Genomic DNA, 14,117 nt, shown 5'->3' with positions numbered 1-14,117 from the left:
AGAGTGAGCAGTGGTGGCATTGGGAAGCATTGGAGGATAGCGTGTATTCAAATTATCATCAAGTTTTGATGGGCTCGTATCTTAGGCATGGCGCCTATATTTTTCGCGCTTATTTATTAAAGCACTTGATATTTATTTATTATTTTTGTATGCACATGGGCGCACAATTTAAATATTTGTATTGGACATTGTATTTGGGTACCGCCTGACTTCTTGGGCACCCAATAGCTTTAATTCTTTAGTGGCACAAAAGCAAACACAAAAGCTAAAGCGTGCTATTTTGTAAATTGGGCTATTATTTGAGCTTGAAGATGAATAATATATAAAATACATGCTTTGTGGAGCGCTCACATAAGGCATGGGGGGAGATTGCACCCAATTGGTCTCTTTTTAATATCGTGCAAGCTTTCTTCATTGGTTTTTGTGTAAAAAGTAGAGTTATTTTGTTCTTGGGGACCTTCTGACGCTCACTACGCACGCATACGGCGTCCCATCTGTGCACTAGCATCATCTTTAGATGATGAGGAAAAAGTTCACCAACCTGACATCACCCCACCGAAAAAGTCATTGCCGCGTTGGGTGAAGTAGCTCTATGACCATAATAATCCTATGCCTACATCTGTTGAGAAGAAGGCAGACGTGGACCAAGGAGGTCTCAAAGAATAGAGGAGCAAAGGAGGACTTCTATTCACATAGTCAATACGGCCTTGATGGATGAGATTACGAGAGAAGTAAAGGAGCCAACTGACTTAGAAGAAGCACTTGCAAATCCAGCATGGAAGGCAGCTATGCAAGCCGAGTATGACAGCATCACGAAGAATGATAATTGGGAGCTAGTGGATCGGCCAGCAAAGTGGAAGGTTATTGGTACCAAGTGGATCTGGAAGATGAAGTACAAGGTTGATGGTACCTTAGAAAAGTATAAAGCCAAACTGATTGCACAGGGATTTTCACAGGTTGAAGGGCTTGATTTTTAAGATTCATTTTCTCCAACTGCTAGAATGACCACTATTAGCATAGTACTTGTAGTGGCCACCCACAAGCAGTGGCCAATTCATCAAATGGATGTTAAGTTAATGTTCTTAAATGATGATCTCAAGGAGGAGGTGTACGTGGCTCGACCACTAGGATTTGAGACCCCCCATTTTGAGAACAAAGTGTGTAAGCTGAAGAAGGCATTGTATGGGCTGAAACAAGTCCCCCAGAGCATGGGATGGTGAAAATTGTGTAGTGGTTGTCTTATATGTGGAAGACCTTCTTATTACATGTGACTATGAAGATATGATCAACCAAACTCGAAAGGCTTTGAATTCTGAGTTTGAAATGACATACTTGGGCTTGTTGCATCATAAGACAACCGTCAAGCTTGTTGAGCAGCCTCTAGAACTTTTACGGCATTCATCCCCTTAACAAAATATTAGTATGCTTCAAAATTCTAGCGTACCCATGGACCAATAAGATTTCTTTCAGAATTTGATAGATGTCATCCACTGAGGATGTAAATATCTCATAGATAAAATTTTTGGTTATCCCCGAAACTTGGAGCTTTGATGGCACACGCCTTCAAACTTGCACGATATTTGTTGAGTATAAGCATTGCTAATACATCACCTTCCACATCCTCATCAGCACTACTATCAGAAGAGGTCTATGGTTCTTCATGACCCAAGGAGGATCCACTAGGGTTTACTGTATGGTACCACATGAGTGTAAGGGAGGGGGGTTATTTTAGGGAAGGAAGGTATAGTTTATAAGGTAAGGTCCTATAAATAGGGGGTAGATAAGGGGTATTTTCATATATTTCTTGCACACAGGTGACATCTCCTTATTACTACTAGTGAGTCCCCCGTGTTTATGACAAGCTCCAAAATAGGTATAAGGGGGTTTACAAATATGTTTTTGCCATGTATTAAAATCAATGGATTCTCAATTCACATTTGTGTCTTTTCATTGGCGACAAAGTAGGGACATATAAAGCTACAATTATCAATCTTTTATACCTTTGACAATCTCCAATTCATTTTACAAGGTTTTACCATTTGCAAGAGTGATCACATCATCCTTCCCCACTTTTTCCATGGTTCTTGTAATAAGATCACCAATTTCTCTATCACTGTTTGCTGAAACCATAGCCACCTAAGAAATCTCTTCCAATAAGCCAATCATCTCTTACTTTCAAATGTTCTATAGCAGATTCTACTACCATGTTTATACCCCACCTTAGTTCCATTTCATTAATCCCAACTGCTACAAACTTGCAACCTTCAATAACTATGTGCAATCGTAAGAATTGTAGCACAAGTAGTTCCATCCCTAGAAAATGCATTTGTAGCATTAGCAACTATCTTTACAAGACTTGCTCAAACATTATTAGTTTATCTTTGAATGTAATGATTTTGTCTATAGTAACTCCATCCTTAGTAATCTTTGCAGCTCCAAATCTCTTTTCAATGATAACATTTCTTCCCTTAGGACCCATTGTGACCTTGACTGCATCAGCCAACTACTCCCACACCATGTAACAATATAATGTGTTTCTATTTGAAAACATGCTTTGTAATCAGACACTGTGCTTAGCCATTCATAATTTGAGAAGTAGTGCAAATTTGAATCTATACCATGCAATTACATAAGCAATGCTACACTTGGAAAGATGTATGCACCGAAAAACATAGTGCCTAGTCTATCTACATGTGCCCATGCATCATGCAAGATGCAAACACAATATCCTTAACCTCACCTCTCATCACTGAATAAAGAAGAAATGTTGTATTCTGCTCCACCCTCCCAAAAACTCACAAACGCTCAACAAAAATATGGTCCTCATGATGTTGTATTCTGCTCCATACTCCCAAAAATGCACAATTGAAGGCATCCTCCACCCAACCACTTTTCCAACTCAACCAACCATAGATTCATAGTTTGGTGATGAATATCCCAACTCTCATGGGTGCAAAGAACTATGCATACACAATGAAAGGTGCTCTCTCAAGTGCGCATGTATCTAAGATCTAATGCATATAATTGTAGTAGACATTACGTCAGGCTAGTACTCAATGATGGTGCAAAACATGCATCAACCCAATCCATAGCATGGAAGTAATTGAAAAATCAAGAGACAACCCTCGAGTGCAGTGTATTGGACAAGTGCAATGTGAAGTACTCGTGAGAGAGAGAGAGAGAGAGAGAGAGAGAGAGAGAGAGAGAGAGGGGAGAAGGGAGGGGGAAAGAGAGAGGACTATGTGGGATGAACTAAGAAAATAGGTGATAGAGTGACAAATAGTAGATTAGGGTAGAAGATAAGATGATGTTATTGTTCTCCATTAGCCAAGCTTCTGTATAAATGTGTTTAAATATCTTTGATCAATTCTTCTTGAGAGAGAGAGAATATTTTGGATAGAATAGAAGATAAGATTGGATGCTGATTAGAGGTAGATTAAAAGCTAAGATTACATGCCCATTAGGGTTTGATTAGGGTCTATCATGACTGAAATCAAGAGAAAGAGACAAGATCCAACTAGGTAAAAAAGAATAGAGATATAGTGAATCAAAGGGGTGTAATTGTGTCATTTGAGCCAATCCAAAATTATCTACATGTTGCTGTATTGATGCTGACTTGCTACTCCCAGATATTTAGACATTCTTGCTATTAACAGCATATTGGGGAATATGGAAATTTCGCATAAGTTTGGGACATGTGGTCAAATCTTTGGATTTGTCATAACTTGAACACTATAACTCCAAATTGAGCGCTCTATAGCTCAATAGATTCCATTTTTTAAGTGAGTTTCAATGATAGGTCAGATAATATGGTTTTAAGAAAAATTATGGGCATGTTATCCAGGTGCCACCTTTTTAGTATTCAAAAAATGGAAATTGAGAGATTCCCAAACTCTCTAATATTGTGTTTATTGATTAGAAAATCGGCATCGACTCCTTCGCTTACTATTAATCAAAGGGGTGTAATTGTGTAATGTTAAAATTGGCATATATTTTTCTTTATAGGATGTAGGTGTAGGATGTTTCAAGATAAAGAGAGATATTCACTTTCAATTGGAGGATGAATATGCACCAATTTTCAAAAGAACTTTAGAAAGGGATGATGCAATAAGATATAGGATGCAACAAGAAAGGAATGCAGGGAAAAAAAAGAGTGGACCTTTGGGTTGATGGGTGCATTTATCCACCCGATCCAGTCACTCAAAGGCCACCACAATTTGAAGGGCTTACATCATTTGTAAAGTTCGTTTGTGAAGGCAATGAAGGATTATATGGATACAAATGTAGACTTGTCACACAAGGATTAGCAGGGGTTCATCAAGCCTTGACAAATATGCAGACAAGATTACAAGGAAATATGTAGTTTTTGATGGAAAAGGATAGATTATTGGTTGAGAAGGATAGGGAGAACCAAAGCCTACAACAAGCAATGTCTGTCATTGAATATGCTATGCAGGCTACACACGTGCAAAATATGGAGTTACAGTATAAAGTTATGGATAAGGAGAATCGAAACATAAAGAGGAAGCTCACAAAAACTTTGGAGATTGGGCCCACTTGAAAAACCAAAGAAGCATGTCAGCGCATCCGATTAGTTAAACCAATTCACCAATTAACCAAAGAAAAGGGACAATATCATAGACAGATATATGCTCAATCTGCTCAATGAGAAATATGTTCCCTCATGCAGAGAATGATACTATTGCCAAAGTCCTAAGCAAGGATATGGTGAAAAATGCATTGAAAAATCATAAATTCAGGGACATTGTAGATGCTGTTGCAAGTGAACATCATAGGGATGTGAGCAACTTGTTTACTGCTACAGATACTCAGAAATTATGTGACATGGTGGGAATGAGTTTTGAGTCATATAGTATGCTCTATCAACAATTGAATACAGGATTTAAGCAAGTCTTCAAAACTAGGCGAGTAATGCCTCTACCAAAACCATTTCACGTGAAGAAGGCTCAAAAACAACTAAATGAGAAATTTTTAGAACTAATTGGTGAGCCAACGCATTTGGAAAATACACACATATTGAAGTATGGTTCCAAATAAGTTGCATTTGTATTGAATGCATCCAACAACATTGTATTGGATATATGTAGGGTTCAAATTGCTATGGTCAAGTTCTACAATATGTCTATGGAAGAATGTAGAGGCAAGCTTAAGTTTGTCCTCAAACTTTATGAGAGTGAGATTATTAAGGGAAAAAAACTTGAATGTGTGAGTATAACACTTATGAATCAAGCATTGAATCCCAACATCGATGAAAACCATCCTTTACACTTTAGTGTACAGTCAAAGAATGAAATATGGTGGCTTGCAGCATTTGAAGTACCAGAGGACCATGAAGTACTTAAAGTTTTTTTAAACCTCGCTAATATACCCAGTGTTATTCAATAGTAAAATAATGGAGCAATTTTACACATCAAGGGATTTGGGGACTATCAAATTGAATGGCATCTTGCAAGTGATTTAAAAGCATTGAAGTGTATGTTTGGTTTATCAAATGCAGCAAATGCAAAATTTTCGTGTATATAATGCATGCAAACTAGGAAGAAAGGGAAATCTTCCAAGGTGTTTGTTTTTAACAATAGTTACAAAGTATTTTCCTCAAGTAGAAGGAGAGTCACTTGGTGTTAAAATAATAAGAGTAATGCTAGTGCATAGCATTACTTTAGAGACAAAGATTATCAAAGGTTGTTATATATGGATCTAGAACGTATTTGTAGTTATTTTGCACTGTTTAGAAGTATTAATGTGATGTGTGGTAATAAACGATACTGATATCATCAACCTGGACAAAGAAATTATGAAGGCAACAAGGGGGCCACAACAAATCTAGTTGCAACATACTCCATCCAAACACATGACCTAGAGAGTGAGGAATGAGGAAGAAAACTTAATATCTAACAAGTATACTTGGGTCTATCTTGTTAAGTCACAATTGATTTCTTATTTACAATATAGACAACAGAAAACTCCAAAAGGAGGACATCCATGGTGCACATAGTGAGCCATCATCGTAGACTTTATCACTAGCATGCTCCTTGGTATCCTTAACTTCCATGCCATTTGAGGAGTCCATTAGACACCCAATCGAGTGGAAATCATGTATTGATATTATTTCTTAAGAATAATAAATATCTAAATAAAACATGATGCCTTATTACTTATGATGATAAGTAGTCAGTCTCTATGCAAATGTTATTTTTCGAAAGGCTTCTAGTACGAGATTGTTTTCGATGCATTGAGGGCTTCTCACAAAGGGACTACAGTAGGTGTGATTGCAAATATCTCAACATTCTTCTGATCTCCCAAGGGGGAGGGGGTAAAGTTTGAAACATAAAAATAGACTAGTGAAAAACAATGGATTAAAAACAACTTGGGATTAAGGAAAAGTGTCATAAAGTTGGTTGGAATGCATGGAGTGCTTGAAGGAAAACTCTCTTTCTGTACTTAAGCACTTGAACTTTCTGTAAGCACACAACCATTTTCTACATGTCTTTCCGTAAGAAATTGTTTTAAAAAAAACACTAATTGTGAGCTATGGCTTCATGACAGGCATCTATAATGGTAGGATAGGAAAAACCCAACAAATTTCCATTCTCGGAGGAAGAGTAGGCAAAGTATAACCTCTCAGTGGAGACAAGGGCCTACAACCAATTCAAGTTTAAGCACATCTTGAATTTTGAGGACGTGGTCATGGAGGAGTAGGCCATATGGAAAATCATGAACCAATGTAAGTTGCAGAAGTATGTGGAAAAGGTTGGCCAAGCCGTCGACTACAAAAAGTATGCAACAAAATATTAGTGAGTTTGGGAATCTCCCAATTCCCATTTTTTGAACACTAAAAAGGTGGCGCCTAGATAACATGCCCATAAGTTTCTCAAAACCATATGATATGGCCTATAATTGGAAAGCACTTGAAAAATGGATTCTATTGAGCTATAAAGCACTCAGTTTGGAGTTACAGTATCCAAAGATTTGACCACGTGTCCCAAACTTATGGAAAATTCCCATATATTCGCAATATGGTGTTACGTCCACCATGTGGAAGTTGAGCTGACCCCAAAGTTGGTGGAGAGGGAACTTTGCCTAGCCAACAAGGTTGAAAGACGTCCAAAAAGGAATGTATATAGCATGCTTGGAGTGGACAAAGTCCTAGTCCACACTAATGATGGCATCAGCTTGGTAGATATCCTTGATCTAGAGGTCCAACAGCAAGCCAAAATGGTGCATGCCCTATTTTTCCAACCAAAGGTACAATGCATTGATGAGCAGGATCAATGTGTTGAAGTTGGAAAGCGTTGCAGTTAAGTCTCCAGATGAAGTGAACCTAAACAAATTCATGCAAAAGACCATTGAAACTTCAAGTAAGGCACTAGCCACAGGAGGAAGACCCGTAGGTGGAGAGTCCTTGGCCTCTAGGGCAAGGAAGACGTCATCCTCCAAGTCCTCGACCGTAGGATTTGGTGAATTTTTTATGGCAATCATTAGGGAATCATTGGGGGAAGCTCAAGATGGAGAAGAAGTTGATGAAACACCGAACAGGTCACCACCTCACCATGAGCAAGAGCAGTCCAGTGAGAGAACGATGAGTGACGAAGAAGAAGAGCAGAAAGCACAATCTAGTCATGGAGGGGCCAAGAAGTTTAAAAAAAAGACTCCACAAGAGAAGGCCGAAGAAGAGAACAAGAAGAAAGAGAAAGCAAACCTATAAAGAGCCCAAAGAGAGTCTGAAAACGTTGAAGAAAAAAGAAAGAGAAAAGAAAAGGAGGAGTCAAAGCAAATAGAAGAGGAATCCAAGAGGGTTAAAGAGGAGAGAAAGTGAAAAGCAAATGAAGAAGCCAAAGAGCTCAGGAGGAGAGAAGAAGAAGACATATCCATGGCCATCTGCCTATTGGTGGAGTAGCCTTCTAGAGAGGAGAAGCTGGCTGCCATGAGTCCCTATGAAGAAGAATGCCCAAGGACAAGCTCCTAGGTACCCAAAAGCGTTCCACCTCCAGTAGTCAAGGGGGTTAAAGGCAAGGGTCTAATTGACCCCATTATCCCACTTGTCCTAGTGCCCACTACCCAAGTCTCTACACCCACCCAAGGCACTTCTACCATAGTAGATGCCAGTAACCTTGTGGCTTGGGTGCAATTTCTGGTCAATAAAGAGATAACTCAATGTGTGAGTGGAAGTACCCCAGTGATTGGAGCAAAAATATCGACAACCACCGCAGATGCGAAGTCTAGACAAGATCCCAAAAGACAAAAAATAGAAGCATCCACAATGACTACTTCTACAACATTGCTTCGGTCCGCCAATTATGATGATTACGTCAAAAAACTCCTTTCACAACTAGAAAGAACAGAGGAAAAGAAGGTGTCCATTGCTAAGCTAGAAGCCAAAAAGGATATGTTAGTAGTCTTTGAGATCGAGAAAACCTGCCAAGTGGCCTTGTGTCAAAAAGAGATAAGTGAGCTTAAAGCCAAGCTCAAGGCCAAGGAAGGAGAAGAAGACATTTGGTAAGTAGGGATCCCTGAAGAGACACAAAACCTCATGATCCTACAATGACATTGTGACAAGATAGTGGTGTTATATAAAGACCTACAAGGGGAGACAAAAAAAATCCAGGATGCCGTGGAGCAAGTGGTAGTAGAGCTAGAAGAGCATAACTGATTAGAAAGAGAAATTGAGGAAAAAGAGAGCAGAGGCTAATGATTCTAGCTCAAAGGCAGGGTGAAGACTTAGAAGAGATGAACAAGAGAGTAGATTATTGGATGGGAAGAAGAGAACAAAGAGTCGTAGTATAGCTCGTGTAGAAGGTGACAAGGTGCTAGCAGAGAGCAAAGCAAAGGCCACACAAGTAAGTTTAGAAGCCCAACATGCGCCTTCCTCAATACTATCATGGAAATCACTCAACCAAAAGAGGAGGAGGTTGTTGAATCATTAAAAACAAAGTTAGGAGTCACCCACAATGCTCTGAGGTAGGGGTTGCATATGCCACCACAAGTAGCAAGACTCTGCCTAAGCCTACAAGATCAAAGGAGCTATTTGCTAAGGGCTAGCTTGACTATACAAGAAGTGCAAGCCCTTTTTTTTCTTTGAAGGAGCACCACATGAACATAGAGAAAAGGAAGGAGCAAGACCTAGCTATAAGATGGGACAACAAGATGTTGAGCTAGTCCCACTGCCACCCTCTCCATAGCCTGAAGTATAGAACCAGGTAGACACCTCTCCTATGAGAGGAAAGTGGAGCTAAAAAAGAAGAGAATGAGAATGCTAAAATATGAACAAAAATCTTGCAAGCTCAACCAACAAGGATTCCATCAATGCGCCCATCCATCCAAGAGAAGACTGCTTCCCAGTGGATTGGAATGAAGAACTTATAGTATGGGAGCAGAAGGAGACCGGCCATGATCCCTTTGACTTTAATTTTTGATTTCCCACCACATTGAGTAGAGTCCTATCAAGAAAGATAGTGGGAGAGGTGATTAATGTAGGAAGAAGACTAGGGGACGAGCTCAGTGAAGTTAGTATATGTATATCCTCTATATCACGTGCGTTCAAGGCTTATTTGTAAATATCCTTACCTGTATTTTTTTCTTGAATAAAATATAATCCTTTTCTATTCAATCTATAAATAAACCCTTCATATCACACTCTTTTGTATGTAAAAATTTTATAAATTTGGTATTTTAAAAATACCTTATTTTGAGCTCACAAGATGCACACATATATTCATGAGTAGTGTAGCTGAGGGATAGGGGACAAGTGGGTTGCCGAAAGAGAGAAGAACCCTGCCTTATAGGGAATTGAGGCTCTTGACTACTGGGAGAACAATGTCACGGAAGTTCTTAGAATAGTGAAGGGCTATGAGTGCCAACCAAGATGGAGAAGGCACATCCGAGATGGCAACATGGACAACTAGATGTCATTTTGCTACCCTTCGAGCAGAATAACCCCATTTACATGCCATATCCTACATGGAGAATAATGTCATGGAAGTGCCTAGAATAGTGAAGTGCTAGAGTGCCAAACAAGATGGAGAAGGCACATCCAAGATGGCAACATGGATGACTAGATATTGTTTTCCTACCCTTTGAGCAAAATAACCCCACTTACATGCCATATCGTAGAAGGGTGGGGGTGGACTTCAATCTAGTTGTCCATGGCCAATATGACTTCCCAAAGATTTACAATGCCAATGCCACCAAGCCCGAAGAAGCTCTCACCTTCTTTGAGCAAGACTTGTATGCTTCCATTGATCACTTCCTCACTGAGTTCCAGAACCCGCCTTCCTAACAACTTGTAATTACCTTAGGCTCCTTAGAATATTATTAAGACAAGACCCTACTCCCCAAGAATATTGCCTCTCGACACTCTTTTTTATCTCAATGCTGGCATAGATAGTTGTGCAATGGCAAGGCTTATGATGTGTGTTGCCCTCTTACCATCTTTTTGGGTAGCCCTCTTAGAGGATATGAGCAACAGCCATTTCAGTGGCTACAACCATCACTTCCTATCCTCGAGGAAGTTACTATATGTATATCCTCTACATCACGTGCATTCAAGGTCTATTTATAAATATCCTTATCTATGAATTTTTCTTGAATAAAATGTAACCCTTTTCTATTCAATCTGTAAGTAACCCATTTCTTTTGAACCCATGTGATGTACACATATATTCATGAGTAACTTACCCGAGTTCCTATCCACCACTCCTCTTAATGTTCGAATAGGCCTAAAAGGATACATCCAAGGTAGATAATTTCTTAGAAAATTGATTAAGCCTTCAATTTCTCCCTCGGATGACCATGACGATGAAGATTAGTTCTTCATTATGATCCCAAAAAAATGAGAAAAGTGTTTACTGCAACACCAACAACAGGAAAAAGTGGGAAAATAGAAAAATCTGAGAAGTAGGAAAAGGCATAGGGTAGGCATGGAGAAGGTGCCTAGAAGAATAATAAGTCTAGAAAAAATCCAAAAGAATGGAAACAACTACCAAAATTCCAAGGCGCAACCCCGTCGAAGTTTGGAGTTAAAAGCAAGAAAGCGCACCTTTAAATGCAAAGGCACTCTCAAATCTTGGTAAAAGAGCGCTAGGCTCCCTCCTATGCAAATTGTGAACTTAGAAGGGTGGTAGGACTATCTAGGAAGTGAAAGAAAGGAGAAAACGGGTCTAGGCCATGGCCAGCCATGTAAAAAGCCAGGCATGTAAAAATTAAGGATGACCAGATGACCGCACGTGGGAAGTAGGGCATGTATATAAACTTGAAAAGTGAATGAGAAGCTCATTCTTGTGTGTGGAAAAAAGCTTCTTCTTCTTCTTTTTCTCTTCTTCTTGCCTTCTTGCTTATGCTTGAGAGAGGGAGTGAGGGATTGAGTGTGTGAGAGTGAGGGATTGAGGAGAAGAAGCTCCCCATCTCCTCTCTTCATCTTCTTCTCATTAAGGTGATCTCCCACTTCCTTATATTTACCATCAAGTGACTTTTGACACTCAAATTGTGTGCTTCTCAATTTCTCTGAAGCATTTTTGTAATCGGGATTAGACACTGCTATTAGGTAAGACCTTCCCATATCCCAAAATTGAAATGATTTACATATACCATGCCATGTCAAGCCATATACTCCAAATCCGAGTGATATCCAAAGAGAAATATGTTCATCTTGTATGCAAAAAACATTGCAACATCCATGCTAAGCCAAAGGCCAATCCTATGTATGGCAAAGAAAGCTTGTCAAGAGAAAGCCATATACCTATAAAGCACAAATATCGTGTCAAGAAGATTGGAGCAAAATAAGGTTTGGAGAGGTAGATTGTGAAAGGGTTTTAGTGAAGTGGTTTGTACCTTAGTGATAAGTTTCTTTACCTTTTACTCTATTGGGGAGAATATCGAGTTGCTTCAGATGGAACTTTTGAATATAGCCACAGTAGGTCGTGTGCATATGCCCGCCAACAATAGGGTGCATAGCAGTGCTTCCCTTGAGATGCACGGCATCTGGCAGAGTGCCATGGGTTACAACCCTTACGCCCCTGATCAGACAGCCTGGTGGTGATCGCACCTTATTGGCCCCGGCTTACTCTGACGCTGAGCAGAACACCTGCGACAACTTCGAAGGTCTCATTGCCCTTGCTCGCCTCATAGGCTCCAATGCAGAAGAGGCTTGTAGCTCATGTAAGAAATAATGAGTGTTCAAAAATTAAAAAGCTTCTACTCTCTTATAGGCAACGAGCTGCTTTCTCTTCCTCTAGCACTTCTCTAAACCCTAAGCTAGCTATGTGAGCCTCTAATTCGATGCGCTTAGTATCACCCACAACTCTCTCTCTTTTCTTCTGCAACAATACTCTTGAGCCAAGAGTAGCTATTGGGTAGTGGAAGGATCTCCTATTTCTTATGAATGCACCAGAAAAGCTTGAGTTCTTCTTGTAGTATTCTGCTGCCACCATCGTCACCGTCCCTCAGATTAGGTCGTCTTCATGGACACCTGATCATTTGACATCAAGCTCCATGATGTCGACGGACAAAGCTTTAGATATTTCATCCAAAAGCTTAATAAAGAGATCATGCCAGACATGTCTCGTGTTGTTGTAAACCCAAACAAGCTGGTGATAACCTTGAAGAAGACAGAGACCGGTGTGGACTAGTCTGCACTCTATTACAAGGAGGATTTGTCAGAACAGGATGCGACTGAAGATGATGAGGCTCTGCAACTGAAACTTGGCACCTTCTTCTTCTTTCTCTTCTCTGTCAAACCAAAAAACACACCCTTTCCTTTTCCTTCAAAGAAAATCCCTTGCTTGCAATTGAAAGCAAGCCCTCAGCTTGGCCTTAAGCCCCTCTTCTTCTTCTTCCAAATGACAAGTTCTTCTTTCTTGAGCTTCTTTAATTCATACACAACATTGGATGTTGGCTTGAAAATTTCCAAATAGAGACAGGCGTGTACAATGAGAAGAACAAGATGAAAAGGGTTTAGACTATGCAAGGAAGAAGGAAATGTTAGGAAGCTTTGCTCACTTGCTATCTAGATCAGCCATGGCTCTAATACCATGTTAAGAAACATGGATCTCTAGAGCTAGTTAGCTATGGTGGACGCAAATCAAACACACGATACATTGTCAAAATAAGAGATTGTAACTCAAGTGAATTAGGTTCCAAGATAGACTAGCTTGGACTCATAAAGACAGTGTTGAGTAACTCAAACTGATTGTTCTATTGCACTGAAATGAGTGTCAAGTACATGCCTTTATAGTTTTGTGGATAGTACCACTTTTCCTCTCTATGCTTATGGGATTTTAGACATCTATTCCTAGAGCATACATCATTGTCTCTCTCTCTCATACAAAGCCACTTATGGGAAAGGCTCTTTTGGGCACAGATCGAGCCTCTATGGGCATTTGTAACGTGTCCACTAGAATCCTCTAGGACACTCTTGGCAGTCCATCGGAAGGCTGTCTAGAGAACCCCGCCCGGCACTCCCATGGAATGTTACGGGACTTGTAATCTAAGTCTTTCCGCGTCTGCCACATAGCGGAAATGTCCTGGCCGTTTCCCACTTAGGATCGACCGGAATTAAGGTTTTCTAGTTTGGTCATTAGCTAGCAGCAACTAGCGTCAGACCCGAGCGAACTACTTTACGCAGAAACGCCAGGTCCGAAGCGGATTCACGTTGCACTTGGTTCAAGGAGAATGGGAAACGAGAGGGATGCAAGGCTCGACCTCTCTGCCATAAGGCATAGTCCCATTCCGTTCCCCTAAAACAACGTGAATCGGGTAATAGTTAATTCCAAGTCATCGTTCTCGTTACTTGTTTCGGTGATGACGATCATCCTCTGTTCATTGAAGACTTTGAGAAAAGTTCCCGGCTAACCGGGACCACCCATCCATAGGACGGACCCATGGTCCATCCTCCGCACTTTCCTCGGTTTGTTTTAGTTATGTAATTACCTACCACATTAGTTTGACATATAACAAACAGCTTCCTTGATTAACCCTGTTAAGCACTGGTTCCTTCACGTAATCTTATCACAGGACATAAAGAAAACAATGTCAAACACTTCTTTATTATCATTTTATCCTTTTATCTTTGAAATACAAGGAGTTCCGCCCGTAGGCTTGTT

At 40.0% G+C, this 14,117-nt stretch overlaps 1 pseudogene; it reads right to left on the bottom strand.

Moving 5' to 3' along the window:
• Positions 1 to 1,483: 1,483 nt before the first annotated feature.
• Positions 1,484 to 14,117, bottom strand: part of LOC148021155 (chaperonin CPN60-2, mitochondrial-like) — a 105,688-nt pseudogene continuing 93,054 nt past the window's right edge.

Source organism: Lygodium microphyllum, chromosome 18 (genome assembly GCF_053477565.2).
Source record: "Lygodium microphyllum isolate KBCC chromosome 18, Lygodium_microphyllum_v1.1.10, whole genome shotgun sequence".
Taxonomy (NCBI): Eukaryota; Viridiplantae; Streptophyta; class Polypodiopsida; order Schizaeales; family Lygodiaceae; genus Lygodium; species Lygodium microphyllum.
The sequence above is the reverse complement of the archived record's forward strand: the minus strand, read 5'-3'. Positions and strand labels throughout refer to the sequence as shown.